The 18,177-nt window shown below is 46.7% G+C and overlaps 1 protein-coding gene across 2 annotated transcripts in view; it reads right to left on the bottom strand.

Annotated features, from left to right (window-relative positions):
* NGF (nerve growth factor) overlaps positions 1 to 9,970 on the bottom strand; it is a 71,832-nt gene extending 61,862 nt beyond the window's left edge. The window contains exon 1 of one of the 2 annotated variants that reach the window (XM_049880004.1): positions 9,952 to 9,970. The gene's annotated coding sequence lies outside the window, so the exon portion shown is untranslated. Of the gene's footprint in view, positions 1 to 9,788; positions 9,820 to 9,951 lie in introns of those variants that run through there. The other variant, XM_049880003.1, reaches the window with a different exon arrangement.
* Positions 9,971 to 18,177: the final 8,207 nt, after the last annotated feature.

The following is an 18,177-nucleotide window of genomic DNA, read 5'->3' as shown; positions in this document are numbered from 1 at the left end:
CATCTTCCTCACTTAATCTACACAACAGCCCTCTGAGGGAGTTATTAATCTCACCTTCCAGGTGAGGGCGATAACGCTTAAAGAACTTAAGGCATCCAAGAACACGTAATTAACCCATGACTTGGTTTAACCTCAAGTTTGTGTGGCTTCAGAACTATTCCTTTTTTTAAACCATCCTGTGCAAATGGTTAATATACTCCCAGAAGTTTGGAGGTTTGAGTTCACCCAGAGGCAGCTCGGAAGAAAGGCATGATGATCTTACTTCCCAAAAAATCAGCCACTGAAAACCCTATGGAGCACAGTTCTACTCTGACACACATGGGGTCATCGTGAGTTGGAGTCAACTCGATGGCAACTGGTAAACTGTCCTACTATACCAGCAGCTTTCAAAAGTTTTGACTAAGACTCACAGTAAAAAAAAATGCATTTCCCATATGAGCCAATTTGCACACATATGTGTGTATACACGTATACAACTAAAGCAAGTTTCATGAAATCATACTTTCCCTTGCTACATATAATGCATATTGATTTTAAAAATCTCTTATTCTATCCTCTTCATTTTTTTTTTTTTTCATGAGAGTTGTATCACCTAACCGACTTCACAACACCCAATGGGTCTCAAACTGTGCTTTAAAAAACATTTTCCTTTCCTCTACTCTATGGCTTTTGATTCGAAATGTTTTTCAACCCCTTGCTTGATCCTGTTGGGTAATGAGCAGCCTCTTTGCTTCTGAGGCACGCTGCTAATTATGCACTCTGGCCCATCCCTCTGGTGCGGGGACATCAGTAATAAAATATTTCAGAAATTACAAATATCTGACAAAGCCATTTGCTTGGAAAAGAGTCAGCCCAGGAAAGCATCCAGAAAACATAATGGCTGATCTCAGGCACCGACTGGTAATATTTTAAGCAGTTGATGCATGCTTTCGCAAAACGCACGTTTGTCTCATGCTCTGCGTTTGCCAATTACAGAAGAAACTATTTTCTCTGCTTTCCTAACCTAAAGAACTCGTGCGCTCTGATGAAGCACTGCGCAGTCCCCATCTAACCATAAACGCTAAAGGAAAAGAAAAACACAAGGGCTTGCGGGGGATCTTCTGGGGCCACTGTCTGGAGTAGTTGAATAACATGATGCACATAACTAGATGTTGAAATGGCAAATGTTTTTGTTACCTACATACTTACCAAAACCAAACGCATTTCTGTGAAGCAGATTTCGACTAATGGCGACCCCATGTGTGACAGAGCAAAACTGTTCCCTTCGGGTGTTTTTTGTTCCCCCATAGGGTTTTCTTCTGGCTGTAATCTTTATAGAAGCAGTAGGGTATGGGTAGAAGCAGTTAGCTAAGCCCCTTTTCCGCGGAGCCGCTGGGTGGGTTCGAACCGGCAACCTTCGGGCTAGCAGATGATCACAAACCACTTGCGCCACCCAGGGATCTACCTGTACATTTACCACAATAATAATAAAATGTGTTTTTTTTTTTTTTTAAGTTGTGTTGTCTTTCTTAATTTTCTTTTTTTATACCCAGGATCTGAAATTAGATTGCTCTTCGGGGGAGTGCGCATGTCTTCTCTTTGGTTTAGGATTGTGGGAATGATTTCCTCTGGAGAGCTAGGTGCAGTGGCAGGGTTGGTTGAATCAGATTTAGGTCATGGAAAGTAAAGTCCAGATCAGGTGGCTCAGCGCGGGTCGGAACGGATGAGCGGCAGCCTCGGTGACTTCACTTCAAGCAATGTGCACACTAATTGAAAAAACATGTTCCCGAGATGGCCTCATGCAAAAATCCAGATTTACGGATTTTTTTTTTATTATTATTATTCCTAAGAATTCTTTGAATATTTGCCTTGCGTGTCTATACAACCTCCCAGAGCACTTCTCTTTCTTACTGAGCAGGGTTGTATTTTCCTGCTATGGCCCAGGTCAGGTTTTTAAAGGGTGGGATTCTGGCAGAGGGCACCTGGGCAAGCAGCTGGGGGCCCTGTGGAGAAGCAGGAAGAGGGCAGAAAAGAAGACAGTAACCTATCCCTTCTGTGCTTTTCCTGGGCGGCCGTGGCGGGGGGGGGGGGGGGGGGGGGGGCGGGGTGCGTACAATTGGCCCAAATCCTTGTAAAGAAACTGTCTGCAAAGCTCAATTTGGCTACCGTTACTCATGCCTCCGGCCTTCATTCATACTACCCTCCAGGCTGCCTAAACCCCACCCACCTATCCTTCAAGGGAGCTCAGGTTCACTGGGCACTTGCGACTTTCCGTGCTCTGGGGCTAAGTGCTTTCCAGCATTCTCTCCCCTTACCTTCACAACTATCCTCTGAGGTTAGCACTATGATTTATCCCCTTTTACAGATAAGGAAACTGAGGTTTAGAAGGATTAAGTAATGTGGTCATAAAGCTAATAAACTAGACCAAAAGCCAGTTCTGTCTGACTTTGTGCCGAGGCTGCTTCTATAAAATTGGGAGTCCCTAGGTGGCACAAAAGGTCAACTACTAACCAAAAGGTTGGAGGTTCGAGTCTACCCAGAGGAGCCTCGGAAGAAAGGCCTGGCAATCTACTCACGAAAATCAGCCATTGAAAACACTACAGAACACAGTTCTACTCCGGCACACATGGGGTCACCATGAGCTGAGTGGTTCAACGGCAAGCGGCTCCATAAAATCACACCCACCCATAGGACTCCCCCTCCTCCAGGAAGCCTCCCTGCAGGATTCCACACCACTCAGGCCTCTTCCTTCACGCAGTTCTATCATCACCCAAGATTAGTAGTTCTCCAGCTGTTTTCCACTTTGACATTGCTCTCCACTGCTCCAAGTGTGTTAATCTAGGTGAGACGATGAAAATGCCTGGGGACTGGTTTTGTTTGGTCTGCACAGAAATTTTGTAAATATAGAAATTATACACTCAAATTCAAAGTTTTGGCTTTTCTTGAAATGTTGGAAGATCTGGCCACACTGAACCTACCATCCTGCAAAGCCATAGATGGCTAGTGCCTGTCCCCTTCGGATGGCACGTGTCTTCTCTAGTGTACCACAGTCCCCATCAAGCCTATGGTCTCACCTCATTTACGATCTCTGATGAGACTCTGAAGACATTTGAGTTTGCCTCCTGAGTGAGCTCCTGGGGGTAGAATCATGATTTACATTTATTATGCATCCCAGACAGTGCCCAGTCCCCTTGTTAGCATATTAATACATTCAAATTGAGACACTCAATCCAGTAGCCTGTTATCCTAGGAATCTACCTCACCTGTGAGGTGGGGACTGTCCCTCCTTTAACCACAGGTTATATGCAATTTAGCAATGATTGCCCAACCACTCTTGGTCTGGGAGAGCACAAATGCCTTGCTGCCGTAGCAAAATTCACTTCCTCCTGCTTCCTTCTCTTGTAGACTTGATAAAAGGTATAAAATCTTAAAGACACAGGAGAATTGATATACATATAACATATAAAAGTTGATATATGTAAAACACTATTAAAACTGTATGAAAAAATGGCCATTCTCAAGACATGCCTCATCCAGAGAGCACTGTATAACATCTCTGAAATAAAAGGCTAGCGAGAAGGGTGCCTCTGAAAGAAAGTGAAGTAGAATATCTATGAATCTCCTTTTATCCAGATATTTTGAAGCAAAGATAATTCAGAAGACGAAATGTTTGGTTCAAATTTTATCAGAATGAAAACGTTAACTACAGAAGGTCAAAACATAGGTGAGTAAATTCCCAGAAAAGTCTTCGATGCTCACAAAAAGACGTCTCCAAACGCAACAAAGCTTCATACACAGAGTGACCAAAAAAAAAAAGCAAAGAGGATATTGCCCTACCTGAAGTGAAAGCACGAAGGATGTCCTTCAGATCATCAAGGGGGAGGGTGAGGGAAGGAAACTAATGTCTGCTGAGTGTCTGCTTTGTGCCAGACCTGTGCTGGTATTCCACGTACATCACCCCACCTAACGTGCACAACAGGTGTCCGTGGGTGGTGCAAACAGTTAACATGCTCGGTTGCCAAGCAAAAGGTTAGAGGCTAGAGTTCACCCAGAGGAGCCGCAGAGGAAAGGCCTGGTGATCTAAGTAGCCACTGAAAATCCTGACACACACGGGGTCACCATGAGCCGGAATTGACTCCATGGCAACTGATTTAATGTGCACAACAGCCAATGCGATAGGTGCTACTATTATCTTCTCTTTTCAGACAAGGAAACTTTATATGCGGAGAGGTCAAGAAACTTGTTCAAGGTCACACCAGCACCAAGTCACGGAGTTCCAGCGTGAATCCCAGGGCTGTGTGACTACAAAGCCTGTGAGATTGAGGAACTAGAGACCAGCCCTACAACCTGGCAGGTACTTAATTTTGTTGTATTTGTCCTGTGACTCCTCCGAAAGAATTGCTCCAGCCTGAATGGCCTGCTTGGGGTCCCTGTCACACCCCTGCTTTTGCTGCCTTCCTGCATCTCTGCTCTAGCCATTGCTTCCAGCATGGAGTGCTCATCTCCTCCCTTCATCTCTGCTTATCTAGAGTCTCACACCCTTCGGGCAACCAAAATCCAGAATGACTTCTCCTTCCTTTCGAACCATAGCCCAAGTATCCGCATTCCTCTTTGGCAAGGTAGGGAGTCTGCCTCTCTTGTTATGTCCCACACATGGTGAGGGTTCAATAAATGGTTACTGACAACAATGAGGTGATACTTCAGTCTGTTGACCTCTGAGCCAAGTCTGCTCAGGTCCAAAAATAGGATGGCATTTCACCAGACTAGGCAAGTGGGAAATGCAAGTCACTTTAACCACATCTCTGATTCATGGTGATGTGGGGCTGAAGACAGGACCTCCCCGCCACCCCCAACCTGTGAAATACTTCCACCTGAAAGTATTCCCCGGACTCAGGAATAGCATGAGAGAGGCTTGCCTGCAGGGGGAGAGATGATATATACCACCAACCCTGAAGGACCAGCCAAAGGAAACAGGAGAGTCAGTCCATCTGTACCAGATAGCAAATGTTTTGTGGTTATTGGGAAACTTTTCCAGTAGTCATGGATTATAACTGTCCTCAACAAGGAATGGCTTCTGTATGATGCTTGAGCCATCCAATCCCACTGACTTCATCACCAAGTCCGTCCACTTACAGGGTTCCCCACCTGCAGAAACCACCACAGGCAGTGCCAAAACAGCTCAATCTTCTTAGCCGACTGGTGAATTTTCAGGGAAATCCCGAGTGTCTGACTAATACTACAACTAATAAAAAGACTTTCCCCGCACGTGAAAGAGGTTGGCCAAACTCTTGGGCAATCCAAAAGGCATTGTTGCTAGTCCCACCTGACAGACTGCATCATCAAACCAAGTTCATCTGAGGATCTCCTTAAGTCTCCTACATCCTTTTTTTTTTTTGCCTCATTAGGAATCAGCTTCAAACTCTGCCGGCACTACTGCTATGTTTATTTTCTCTCTCCTGCTAGTAATGACTTGGGGGATGAGTAGCAAGAAGGTGTTCCTATAATATCCTCCAGAGAAATTATTCATCTTAGCCCTTTGCACTATGAATAAACCAATGGTTCTATTTTTTGTTCTCTAGTGAAATCTTGGGGCAGAGGTGAGGATAACGTGAGCTGCTCTACTTGAGAATAAACCCAGTGCCACAAGCTCCAGCCCTCCAGTGTAGCAAGGCTAGCCTACTTTTCTCTTTTTTTCCAATCAAATGTCACGTTATTGATTCTCATTTATTCTCACAGCTTGGGCACAGTTGTATTAATTCGGTATCAGCGTGCACTCATGTTGTATTAAGGGCTGTCCGGGCTGGGAGGGGTCTGCTTCCTCATTCCCTCATTCAGGGAAGGGACCTCCTGGTGCCAGAGCGTGATCCGTTTAGAAAAGGAGAAAAGGATTGTCTCCTAGCGCTGTGGACACCCTGGGGCAGGCAGTCTGCCTGTGTTTTTAATAGCATATGGCAGAGAAGGAAGCTGCCGTGCTCTAATGCCACCTGTCCCTCCCCCACTCTTTCAGGTTTTCTTTCCATGTGGGTCATTTGTAGTCACATTCCATTGACAAAAGCAAAGCAGGATGCCTGGTGGGCCCACGGCAGTGTGGTTCCTGCCAATACTTCCTGGAGCCTAAGAGGCTGGCTTCAGAGGATGCAGCCCAGGGCTGAACTCCTGAAGCCCCAATTCAGTGATTAAATAATAGATGCCCCAACAGTAGGGCCTGGAAGAAAAGCCCTTATTAATAATTTCCGAGGGGCTTCTCAACTGGCAGCCCTATTGTCCATATACGGGGGCATGTGGGGTTGTCCCCATGACTTCTGGCATTTGGTAGGCAAGGCGGGAACACTAAACTTCCTGCCTTGTGTAGACCATTCACTCTTCACCAGGAACTGTCCCCAAACTCCAACAGTCTCATTGAGAAACACTATTAATCCAATACACTTGTTTCACAGATTGGGAAAGTGAAGCCTGAGAAGTGTGGTGATATATTCACAGTCATGAAGTTACTTTCTCTCCTTTCCCATAACTGAGAAAACAGCCACAGTAAGTTTACCCAAAATACAGGAGAAAAACATTAAGAGATCACTCAGTGTTTCAGTCTGTTTCCTACTGGGTCTGAGGCCAAGAGTCTATAGAAACTCCTCTAAAACATCTAAAGTAGCCCATAGAAGAATAATGAAAACATCCCGAAGCCTCAAAACTTCTTCTTCATTGTATGTTTTCGTTGTTCTAGCCTTGGCTAAATTTTGCAGCTGAAGGTCTGTTCTCTTCAGCTCAAATAGTGACATTTTTGTGTTTGCTCACACCCAACTGAAAGGTCAATTATCCCAAAGTTTCAGTTTCCCCAGTACATCTGTCTTGAGCCCTTGCTGGTTTCACTGCTATTTGGAGTTAGGATCTTAACTATTTCCCCACTGTCAGGAAGCGAGATGCCCTGGAAATGGATTAGGGAAGGGTCTTTCACCCCCATTTATTTGCCTGATGCCGCCACATGCTGTTCTGTATAACTGGTCTACCACAGAGGTGCTTTCTCAGGATCAGCTAAAGCTGAGAGCTGGTGGCTTAGCTGATGGTTTGCAAGATCAGAGGTGCCAATCAAAGAAAGAAAGAGAAAGCCTCTAGGAACATGTGTTGTTTGCTCAGAGATTTTACGCAAATCCTCAGCAAACCTTTCACTGCCTCCTGAGAGCCAAAAGAGTGTATGCTGCCAGCAAAGGTCACCAAGATCTGTTCTTAACCCCGAAATCCTTACAAGTTCTTATTGGGAAAAGGCAAATGGCTGGACCTCTGGTTCCTGGTCTGGCACTGATGTCTGCTTGGGGCTCTGAGCTTTGCCCCTGCTCCATGCTCAGCACAGAAGAGCAGTGTCTGTATCTCCGCGGTGTATCTGCGGCTCCAATATGGTTGCCACAGCAGCAGGACGTTCCATGGATGTGCAGCAACAGTGCTCGCCACTCATTTAAAAGTTGTGTGACTTTCTCATTAGTTTAATCTCAGTAATGATGAGAAATTTCCCTCAGGCTCCAGCCCTGCCCTACCATGCCCTACCCTCCCTGCTGATGTCGGCAACTGCGGCCCCCTTCCTAGCCAAGGCACAGATTTCCCAATGGAAGTGTACAGGCGTGTGGAGCCTCATCGCCTGCTCCCACTGGCCCTTGAAGTGGGTGAGTTATGGGGTCGGCAATAGGAGAAGGTGAGAACCTCACTCCTTGAGAAAGGCTAAGGGTAGTGAAAGGGCCACCAACGCTAGGATGACTTCCCCGAGTGGCCCAATCCTCTGATTCCCTGGTGAGTCTGGGTTGCTTTAGGGATAAGATGGCTGCCCAGGGAAGACAGTGGCACCAGCAGCTGGTTATAAAATCCTCTAAGGTACTCTTCCAGTTTTATCAAAGCACACGTCCCCATGCTCTGCCACTTCCCCAGACCTGAGTTTCTGATTTGTGGTGTCTCATAATATCTTTCCCATCTAAGTTACCCTCTATTTGCCTACACAAAAATGTTGGGAAAATGGGGGGGAGGGGTTGGCACTGTGTGAGCTCAGTCCCATCCCTCTCCAACCACCCAAGTCCCCTAGAGAAAGAGTACATCTGAGGGACATTCACTTCTTCCATGAGGCAATGCCAGCAGGGCCACTCTCACCCCAGTCCATGTTCCCCTCTAAACCATCATGGATTGATATTTGAGTTGCCCGGGTTGACACATGACTTAATCAACAGAAGAGACTCATCAAGGTCTAGCATATCCTTTCTTGGGTGGCTCTGCAGAGAGAGCAAGTTTCAGACATTTGGTAGGAAACTGCAAGAAGGGGCAAGAAGGGCTGGCAGAGGCCAACTGCTGCTGCCATTCCTACGCTGCCTTGAGAAGGAGAAATATTCCCCTCCAGCAGACTTAACTGACAGCGTCCAGAGTTTGAAGAGTAGCTGCTCAGACCCTGGAGAGAAGTTACTGGTGGGCTCTCCACCAACATTTCTGAATTTGCAGAATGCAGCTGGCAATGCATGCATGGGGGAAAAGCAGGCTGGCACTGGCAGTGGGTGCGTCCGGAGGATGGAGCCAGGACAATTAATCAAGTGCCTTTTCTCCGGGATTTTCATTGGCCTCAGATGACAGATGAGGCAGAGACAGGGGAGCGCACTATTTTGGTTTCCAGCTGGGAACGTGCACTAAGTTTTCCTTAATACCCACAGCACCCAAAAGGCTTTGCTGTAATACACTTTAATGCATGAAACACCCATAAATTATCCCTCAAACTGTTATAACTTCCAACCTAGAACAACTTGGAAAAACCAGCCTAGCAAGCAGGCCCTTTTTTAATCTCTCAAGTCACAAGAGAAGAGAAAGTTCAAGCAGAAAACACCTTCAATAAGAATCTCAGAGTTTTTCTTTTTTTAAGGAGAAGGAGGGTTGTAATCAAATGGAGAATGGAGCTAAGCTTCTTGTTTACGTTGGCTGAAAGATGCCGCTCCCTGACCCCTGAGTCCTCTGTCTCACTCCCTTCGGTCCTAGTCCCCTGGACCCCAAGGAGCTGCTCACTCCACCCCTCCAAGCCAGTTTTTCTCACACCTGGCAGCAGACGGCTGGGGCCATGACCCAAGTAGCAACGCCAAGCCTTTGCGACCTCAGCCTGGGATGTCCAGCGCGGCTCAATGGAGTCTCCTAGTGCGCTGGACCCCGGCACTTGGAGCGCAGCGTTACTATGTTAGCCCCCAGGGGCCCCTCACTCGAAACCCCCAGTCAGTCTGTGACGCGCGTAGAAGCCCCGAGACCCTTGCTCCATTGCTTGCACCAAATCTAGCGCGCCCTGACCCGCTCGTCCGCTCACCTGGGGGCAGCATGGCACCCTCGGGACTCGGTGCACACCCCAGCCTACGCGCGCTCTGCACTCGCCCTCCGCGGTGCAGACGACCACTCCAGCGGCCCCAGCGGGCTTGCAGCCCGCGCATCCCTGTCTCCACCACGCGCATTCATTCTCCCTCACTTGCGCGCTGTCCCCTTCTAGCCCTCGAGTTAGTCCCTGGCACAGCCGTGCGGCTTCTGCGGCGCCAGGGTTGCCTCTCGGACTTAGGGCCATCTCGGGACCGCAACCTCCGCGACTAGAGACGGCACCGCTCCCCGCGACTCGCCCGCCTGCTCAGGGTCCCAAGACCCCGCACCCACTCGGAACGCTTCTTTCGGGGCTGCACCTCAGCCCGCGTGAGCCTCGGAGGTGCCTGAAGATCTCGCCAGACCCGGACCTATGCATACTCTCTCGGGAAGCCTCGTCACCAGGGCCCGCGCCCGCGCTGCGCCCCTTTCTGGGCTCGTCTCGGGGCAGCCTGACTCACCGCTGCGCTCCCCTCCGGCTCCCAGCGCTCTCTGCTGTGCCGGAGCTCCGAGCTGCTTTAACACAGGCTTCTTGAATTCTTAGCCCCTCCTCCCCGGGCTCCTGAGTCACACACGCTCCAAATCCTGCCCCCCACCTCACCCCTCCCACCCCCAGCCCCGCACCTGCTCTGGCTGGTTGGCAGTGCCCGGCTGCAGGGGGCCCTGGACTAGAGATGGAACGCTCCCGGGAGGGTCAGCCGAACTCAGCCAGGGAAGGGTTCGAACTTCCAAAGGCCAAAGGAAAACGCGCGGGGGTCGGAGGGGCAGCGTGTACCAGCCCTGGACTGCGGTTTTCTGGGGCACAAGGCGGGGGGTACTGGCTCGGACCGCCAACAGGCCTCCAGCCTGGGGCTGGGCGGGGTTGCCGGGCGCTCCCCTCACTCCCCGCCCTCCCCGAGCGCGTCGTCCGCCGCCCGCGCCTCCGGGGTCTACCCTGCGCCGCCCTCTTTGCCCCAGAGATCAGCTGCTCACTGGCTGCCAAAAAGCTTTTTGCTCGGATGCCTCAGACCACCCGGAGAGAGATGAACACCAGGGTAGCTCTGCGCGGTGTAGGTTCTAAGGCTCCTCAGAAACGAGGGAAGGCGGCAGTACCAAGGGCTGGAACCAGCTAGGAGGCCAGAGCAGGGGTGAGTCAGGCTTGGGGGTAAGGGACAGAAGACTTCAGGCTTTAGGATTTAGACCCCAGGCCTTGACTTAGGGCCCTAAATTCCCTGGAGTTCAAGCGAAGGGGCGTTTGTTTATGTCTGCGTGTGGCGTGTGGATTTTTCCAGGTAGAGGGTCACGTTTTTCATCCGTTTTGCAACGGGTCTGTGACCCAAAACTAGCTTAGACTGCAAGCCTTCTGCCCCAACCCCACGCCTTAGCCAAATCCTCCTTTACCCCACCATTCAGGACCTTTAGTGAGGCAATATCTTCCGGACTGCCATCCAAGGTTTCTTGGGTGTATGGATTCAGATGCTGCCAGAGGAGCTTGTCTGGCTGATGCCTGCCCCTTCTCTTCCCAACATCCAGGACAAAACCGTTGTTGTTAGGTGCTGTGGATTTGGTTCTGACTTATACTGACTCTATGTACAACTGAACGACACATTGCCCTGTCCTGTGCCAAATCAGTTGTTGCTACACCTCAGACCATTGTTGCAGCCACTGTGTCAATCCATCTGGTTGGGAGTCTGCCTCTTTTTGGCTGACCCTCTACTTTACCAAGCGTGATGTCCTCCAGGGACTGATCCCACCTGATAACATGTTCAAAGTGTGTGAGGCGTAGTCTCACCATCCTTGTTCTAAGGAACATTCTGGTTGTACTTCTATCAAGACAGATTTTTTAGTTCTTTTGGCAGTCCATGGTGTATTCAATATTCACCAACACCATAATTTGAAGAATTCTTCTTCAGTCTTCCTTATTCATTGCCCAGCTTTCACATGCATATGAGGCAATTGAAAATACCTTGGCTTTTTCAGGCACACCTAGCCCTCAAGGTGGTATCTTTGCTTTTTAACACCTGAAAGAGGTCTTTTGCAGCAGATTTGCCCAGTGCAATATTTCCTTTATTTCTTAACTGCTGCTTCCATGGGTGTTGATTGTGGATCCAAGTAAAATGAAATCCTCGACAACTTCAAATTTTTCTCCATTTATCATTATGTTGCTTATGGGTCCAGTTGTGAGAATTTTTGTTTTCTTGGGTGTAATCCATACTGAAGGCTATGGGTCCAGTTGTGAGAATTTTTGTTTTCTTGGGTGTAATCCATACTGAAGGCTATAGTCTTTGATCTTCATCAGTAAGTGCTTAAAGTCTTCTTCACTTTCAGCAAGCAAGGTTGTGTCAGTGCACATCACAGGTTGTTAATGAGGCTTCCTCCAAACCTGATGCCGTATTCCTCTTCGTATAGTCTAGCTTCTCAGATTATTTGCTCAGCATAGAGGTTGAATAAGTATGGTGAAAGGATACAACCCTGATACACACCTTTCCTGATTTTAAACCATGTATTATCCCTTTGTTCTGTTTGAAAGAATGCCTCTTGGTCTATGTAAAGGCTCCACATGAGCACAATTAAGTAAATGTTCTGGAATTCCCATTCTTTGCAATGTTATCCGTAATTCGTTATGATCCACACAGTCGAATGCCTTTGCATAGTCAATAAAACACAGGGAAACATCTTTCTGGTATTCTCTGCTTTTAGCCAGGATCCATCTGACATCAGCACTGATGTCTCTCTTTCCATGTCCTCTTCTGAATCCAGCTTGAATTTCTGGCAGCTGCCTGTCTGTTGTTGTACTTCTGCAATTGTTTTTTTTAATTATTTTCTTCAAAATATTATTTGTGTGTGATATTAATGATACAGTTTGATAATTTCCACATTCTGTTGGATCACTTTTCTTTGGAATGGGTACAAATATGTATCTCGTCCAGTTGATTGGCCAAGTAGCTGTCTTCCATATTTCTTGGCATAGACAATGAGCACTTCCAGCGTGGCATCCATCTGTTGAAACACCTCAACTGGTATTCTGTCAGTTTCCAGAGCCTTGTTTTTCACCAGTGCCTTCAGTGCAGCTTGGACTTCTTCCTTCAGTACCATCAGTTCTTGATCGTATGCTGCCTCCTGAAATGGTTGTACATTGACAAACTCTTTTTGCTACAATGATTCTGTATTCCTTCCATTTTCTTTTGATGCTTCCTGTGTTGCTCAATATTGCACCCATAGAATCCTTCAATATTGCAACTCTAGGCTTGTATTTTTTCTTCAATTCTTTCAGCTTGAGAAATGCCAGGTGTGTTCTTCCCTTTTGGTTTTCTAACTCTAGTTCTTTGCACATTTCATTATAATATTTTACTTCGTCTTCACAAGCTACCCTTTGAAATCTTTTGTTCAGTTCTTTTACTTCATCATTTCTTCTATTCACTACTCTATGTTCAAGAACAAGTTTCAGAGTCTCTTCTGACAGCCGTTTTGGTGTTGTCTTTCCTGCCTTTTTAATGACCTTTTTCTGTCTTCATGTTTGCTGTCCTTGATGTCATCCCACAGTTCATCTGGTTTTCAGTCGTTAGTGTTCAGTGCATCAAATCTATTCTTGGGACGACGTCTAAGCTCAGATGGGGTGTACTTAAGGTTGTACCTTGGTTCTTGTGACTTGTTTCAATTGTCTTCTGCTTCTGCTTGACCTTGATAGTCTGTTCTACAGTCAGCTCCCGGCCTCGTTCTAACTGATGATATTGAGCTTCTCCATTGTCTCTTTCCACAGATGTAGCTGATTTGATTCACGTGTATTCCATCTGGTGAGGTCTACATGTATAGTTGTCATTTATGGTGTTGTAAGAAGGTATTTCCAATGAATAGGTCATTCGTCTTGCAAAATTCTGTCATGTGAGCTCCACCATTGTTTCTCTCACCAAAGCCATATTTTCCAACTACTGATCTTCTTTGTTTCCAACTTTTGCATTCCAATCACCAGCAATTGTCAGTGCATCTTGATTGCATGTTTGGTCAATTTCAGACTGCAGAATTTCTTCACCTTTGGCAGTAGTGGTTGGTGTGTAAATTTGAATAATAGTTGCATTAACTGGCCAAAACTAGTGAGGCAGAAATAACTCTAAAGTCAGGTTTTTACCAAATGTATATATCATTAATAGTAATAATGCTTAAAGGATTCATAGAGCTTTGAAAAGATTTACACTCCACCCTCTCCCATGTTGAGCTGGTCAGAGGTCTTCACTTCTTCCTTCAGAAAATGCATGCTGAGTCCCTAGTTTGTCCTCAGTGCCACGGGGCAGAATGGATGGAAGGAGAGAAAGGCAGAAACTGAGTCTCTGTTCCTGGTGAAGCCAAGCCAACACAATTCAGCTCAAGTTCCCCTTCCAAGGTGCTGGGATTTAGCCAGGCACAAAACCAAAACAAACAAACAATTTCCACTCATAGTGACCTTATAGGACAGTGTAGAACTGCCCCATCGAGTTTCCAAGGAACGGCTGGTGGATTTGAATTGGGGACCTTTTGGTTCAAGGCCGAGCTCCTGTTATAAACCCAGGGGTGGTACTTTACTCCCAGTGGAGGGCACTTGAGTGAGGTAGGGCCCTGCCCAGGTACTTCTGACCTCTTGATACAGATTGGTCTGATGTCTGGGCCTCTTTCTGTTTTCACCTCTGCCGTTAAACCTGAGTTCACCCAGCTAATGGTGAACTCAGGAGGATCCTCTGAGAAGGATGAGGTAGGAAGAAAGCCTCAGACCTAGAAGTCAGCTGTGGCTGTGGTGTGACCTTGTTATTTCCCAGCTAAGGCTGCCCACTGCCGATTTGTTCAGATTCAGGCTGGTGGATCAATATACTTTGGAGGTAAGGGCAAAAGGATGGGGAATACCATAAATAACCTTTTCTGCAGAAGTTAAACGTCACAATCAGGGTGAACTAGTAGGAAATTTATCATCGTTAATTAAACAAAGGAATTTCCAGACAATAAAATAAATTCATTCATCAATCATGTCATGTATAAACTTGTTTGAAACCACCAACCCTAAGCCTTACATAATAGCTGCTGGAGAATTTAGGGATGAAGTTGAAAATTTTAGAATAACAGAATTTGGTTCTTGAATGCAGAGCTCTTGCATGTGTCCTTGTGGCGTCACCCAGAAGGGCAAAAGGATTTGGGACACTTATGGTTCTGTTTCATGTGGTATGTAAGAGGGAAATTTTAAAGTGATGTAAGGAAAACATAAGCCTCAGTGCCCCACCCCCCAAATGTTGATTATATTCTTTTGGCACATGCTGGTTTAATAAGACCTGCTTTCCATCCCTGTCTAGCTCTGTTTCTCTCCCTGAACTTTAAGGATTTTGAGTCAATAAGAACAGGCAAAACAACAAGCAAAGAAAAACTCCTATGATTATTTATTGAAAGTCTACTATGTGCCAAGCACTGTGGGATGGACGTGGTACCAGTTTTCACGGAGCCTATGCTCTGGTGAGGGCTGGATTATTAGGTTTTGCCACTTTTATCGCACTCTCCCCAGGTCCTAGCACAAGGCTTGGCACACAGTAGGTGCTTAGTAAATGCTTGTTAAATCCAACAATGATCAGAGCCATTCGTGGCTGTCAGACAATCCATCCACACTGGTTTGGTTTCCAGCATGTTCCAAAAGAGGCCACTTTGGCACAGAGACCATAACCAGGTGTCTCTCCTTTTGCCTCTTCCACTTTCATGAAGAGCCGAAAGGGAAATGTCCTTCTCCTGGGTCACTGAGAGAAAGACCTTAAGGCCTGGACCAGCTAGAGTTGAAAGAATAAAAAAACAGCTGAGAGGACAGTGGCCAGAAGGAATGGTGCAGACAGGCAGAGGATAAGAATGTTTTTCTGTACTAGATTTTCTCGAAAGAGCTTTTATCCAGAGTATCAAAATAACCAGCAGCTGATGCATTTGCTGACTTGGATCAAGGATTGTGGCGCGTACAGTAATTGTTGTTATTTCTGAGGATTCAGAAGGCTGAAGCCATTGAGTGTCTCGTCAACAGCAACACTCAGCCTAGCACAAAGCTCCTGCCTCTTGCTTTGTTCCAGAAAAAAAAAAAAAAGACCAGGACAAAGTGCACGTGCTATTTAAAACACCAGGAGGCTCAGCAGCGATCTGCCAGCAAGGACAGAATCGTAGGGTCTGCTCCCTCTACGTGTGAAACACAGAAGTATCGTCCCAGTTGCTGGAGGAAGTGACAGCTTCCTCTCAAAGATATTTTTTCTTCCGTTCTAATGAGAGTGAGGGAAAACTTAAGAAGAGGAAATATTTCATAACAGTTAGTGAGATGACATGGTTGCAGAGTCAGAGATGATCAACCCAGCCATCCCATTTATGGATGAGGAAACAAGGGCTCAGGAAGGACAAGGACTCAGCCAATTACAAATGGCCAGTGTCAGGACCAGAACTCTAGCCTCTTGACTTCTAGGCAAGTCTTTTTTCTACTATATTCTCTGAGGCTGAAAAAAAAGACTTCCCAACCCTGGCTTCCATGGGAAGGCTGGTAAAGGAACAAAGGCAGGTCAGGGTGCAGAGCACACTGAGACTGGGAGTCAGGGGTGCTTTCTTTGTCTCTGGGGCCCACCCCTGCTGAATCCTGGGATCTGCTAGCTTTCACCACCTCTCTCTGACACCTAGTTTCTCCATCTCTATAGGGTCCTTCCCATTTGCTTATAAACATTCAATTGCCTTTTCTCTCTTAAAGAAAATGCTGGCCCTCCTGTTGGCCCAGCCACTGGATTTCTCAACTTCCTTTCACTATCAAATTCCTTAGCAAAGTGATCTACACCCACCGTTTCCTTGGCTCCCCTTAACTTCCTGCAATCTGTTTCCCATCTTCTTCCCCTCCCCTCCTATTCCCCCTACTGAACTTATCATTTCTTCTTAAAGGTCCCTAGTTTCAATAGCAACATCACCACCAATATAATAGTAGCAACATTATTGAGTGCTCCCTTAATTCAGGCACTGGACAAGGCGTTTTATGGGCCCTATCCATAGGCTAAGGAGCCCTGGTGGTGCAATGGTTAAGCACTCAGCTACTAACTGAAAGGTGGGCAGCTTGAACCCACCCAGCAGCTCCATAGGAGAAAAGACCTGGTGATCTGCTCCTGTCAAGATTACAACCTAGGAAACCCTATAGGACTGTTCTACTCTGCCATATAGGGTAGCTATGAGTCAGAATGCACTTGACAGCACACAACAACAACAACATCCGCAGGCTATCCATTTTTAGATAAGGAAACTGAAACTCTAAGAGTTAAGGCAGTCACCTGGTGATAGCAAATCAAATGACAGAGTAGATTTGAACCCAATCTGTGAGACTAAAGTTTTTGCTGTTAAACACTATGCCCCACCCCTCCCCCCTTCTTTTAGCCAAGATCAACGGACTTTGTTAGTCCTCTGCCTCCTTGACTGAGTTCTCTGCAGCCTTGGTCTCTGCTGATGCCCTCCTCCGTCTAACATTTTCCAATCAAGGCTTCTTTGACTGTTCTTACCATCTATCTCTCTGCCCTTTGAATACGTGTGCCTCCCAAGGCTCAGTCCTGAGGTGTTATACTCTCTTCAGTGAAAAAGAGGAAGACCCTTGACAAGATAGATTCATACAGTGACTGCAACAATAGGTTCAAATATAACAACAATTGTGAGGATGGCACAGGATCAGGCAGTGTTTTGCTCTGTTGTACATAGGGTTGCTATGAGCCAGAAATAACTTGATGGCACCTAACAACAACCACTCTTATTGTTGCACATGTCCCCTCCTAATTGCGTGATTCCAACCCACAGTCTCAGTCCTGACTTCTCATCCTCACTCAGTCACCAACATTTTTGAGTGTCCAGTATGTGCAAAGTAATACCCAAACCCTCCCCCTGCAAAAAAAAAAAAAAAAAACCAAACCCATTGCCGTCTAGTTGATTCCAACTCACAGCGACCCTGTAGGACAGAGTAGAACCATAGGGTTTCCAAGAAGCAACTGGTGGATTTGAACTGCTGACCTTTTGGTTTGCAGCTGAGCTCTTAACCACTGCATCACCAGGACCCCAGGTTCTTGTTTTAGGCCACCTGGACAGGTGCTAGGCAAGGACTGAGTTTCCGTTTTACTTCTGACCCCCAGCTGTTCTCATCCAAAGTCCTTGGTCTTCACTCTACTGGACAGCAGCCCCACAGATCCCATCATTAGAACAGGTCAGGGAATCTGCTTGGGCTGGAGACAGTTCAGCTCTTCTCCAGCAGGAGCAACACAATCTAGAAAAGTCACCAGGTTGGAACTAGGAAGATTTAGCCCATCTAGCCCTGGTGGCATAGCGGTTAAATGCTAATAGCTGCTAACCAAGAGATTGGCAGTTCAAAGCTGCCAGGCTCTCCTTGGAAACTCTATGGGGGCAGTTCTACTCTGTCCTATAGGGTCGCTAAGAGTCGGAGTCAACTCAAAGACAGTGGGTTTGGTAGTGGGCTTAGCCGATCTATCCTTAGAGGCCATGTGACCTTAGGAGAAAGATCTATCATCTTTGAATCTTAATAATTATATACATATTTATTGAGTCAAATATTAATCGAGCACCTGCTATATGCCACTCTTGTTCTAGGTGCTAGGGATTTAGCAAGTGAACAGAAACAGCTTCTAGTCACATAAGCCTTGATTCTGGTAATTGTTTCACCCACTTAATAAATATTTATCTAATGTACATTATATGCCAGGCCCATTAAAAAAAGAAAATCATGATTTTGGTGAGCCTTATCTGGAAAAGAGGGTGAGGCAGATATAGAAACAGGCAATGGAGAGTCAAACCAGCCCCCTGGGGATTGGATTCTATCCTCTGCTTCTTGACCCAAATAGCTTGGAGCTGCCAATTTCTCAG

This window comes from Elephas maximus, chromosome 3 (assembly GCF_024166365.1).
Source record: "Elephas maximus indicus isolate mEleMax1 chromosome 3, mEleMax1 primary haplotype, whole genome shotgun sequence".
Lineage (NCBI taxonomy): Eukaryota > Metazoa > Chordata > Mammalia > Proboscidea > Elephantidae > Elephas > Elephas maximus.
The sequence above is the reverse complement of the archived record's forward strand: the minus strand, read 5'-3'. Positions and strand labels throughout refer to the sequence as shown.